This window comes from Delphinapterus leucas, chromosome 4 (assembly GCF_059928025.1).
Source record: "Delphinapterus leucas isolate spDelLeu-1000000601 "Yukka" chromosome 4, BTC_Dleu_Yukka2, whole genome shotgun sequence".
In the NCBI taxonomy this organism is placed as follows: domain Eukaryota; kingdom Metazoa; phylum Chordata; class Mammalia; order Artiodactyla; family Monodontidae; genus Delphinapterus; species Delphinapterus leucas.
The window spans coordinates 96,271,718-96,273,364 of NC_143132.1; positions in this window are offsets into that span (position 1 = coordinate 96,271,718).

Genomic DNA, 1,647 nt, shown 5'->3' on the forward strand with positions numbered 1-1,647 from the left:
ATACACCATATTAACAAGTTGAAGGAGAAAAACCATATGGTCATCTCAATAGATGCAGAGAAAGCTTTTGACAAAATTCAACACCCATTTATGATAAAAACCCTGCAGAAAGTAGACATAAAGGGAACTTTCCTCAATGTAATAAAGGCCATATATGACAAACCCACAGACAACATCGTCCTCAATGGTGAAAAACTGAAAGCATTTCCACTAAGATCAGGAACAAGACAAGGTTGCCCACTCTCACCACTCTTATTCAACATAGTTTTGGAAGTTTTAGCTACAGCAGTCAGAGAAGAAAAGGAAATAAAAGGAATCCAAATCGGAAAAGAAGAAGTAAAGCTGTCACTGTTTGCAGATGACATGATACTATACATAGAGAATCCTAAAGATGCTACCAGAAAACTACTAGAGCTAATCAATGAATTTGGTAAAGTAGCAGGATACAAAATTAATGCATAGAAATCTCTGGCATTCCTATACACTAATGATGAAAAATCTGAAACTGAAAACAAGAAAACACTCCCATTTATCATTGCAACAAAAAGAATAAAATATGTAGGAATAAACCTACCTAAGGAGACAAAATACCTGTATGCAGAAAATTATAAGACACTGATGAAATAAATTAAAGATGATACAAATAGATGGAGAGATATACCATGTTCTTGGATTGGAAGAATCAACACTGTGAAAATGACTCTACTGCCCAAAGCAATCTACAGATTCAATGCAATCCCTATCAAACTACCAATGGCATTTTTCACAGAACTAGAACAAAAAATTTCACAATTTGTATGGTAACACAAAAGACCCCGAATAGCCAAAGCAATCTTGAGAACAAAAAACGGAGCTGGAGGAATCAGGCTCCCTGACTTCAGACTATACTACAAAGCTACAGTAATCAAGACAGTATGGTACTGGCACAAAAACAGAAATATAGACCAATGGAACAGGATAGAAAGCCCAGAGATAAACCCACGCACATATGGTCATCTTATCTTTGATAAAGGAGGCAGGAGTGTACAGTGGAGAAAGGACAGCTTCTTCAGTAATTGGTACTGGGAAAACTGGACAGGTACATGTAAAAGTATGAGATTAGATCAGTCCCTAACACCATACACAAAAATAAGCTCAAAATGGATTAAAGACCTAAATGTAAGGCCAGAAACTATCAAACTCTTAGAGGAAAACATAGGCAGAACACTCCATGACATAAATCACAGCAAGATTCTTTTTGACTCACCTCCTAGAGAAATGAAAACAAAAATAAACAAATGGGACCTAATGAAACTTCAAAGCTTTTGCACAGCAAAGGAAACCATAAACAAGACCAAAAGACAACCCTCAGAATGGGAGAAAATATTTGCAAATGAAGCAACTGAGAAAGGATTAATCTCCAAAATTAACAAGTATCTCATGCAGCTCAATAACAAAAAAACAAAGAACCCAATCCAAAAATGGGCAGAAGACCTAAATAGACATTTCTCCAAAGAAGATATACAGACTGCCAACAAACACATGAAAGAATGCTCAACATCATTAATCATTAGAGAAATGCAAATCAAAACTACAATGAGATATCATCTCACACCAGTCAGAATGGCCATCATCAAAAAATCTAGAAACAATAAATGCTGGAGAGGG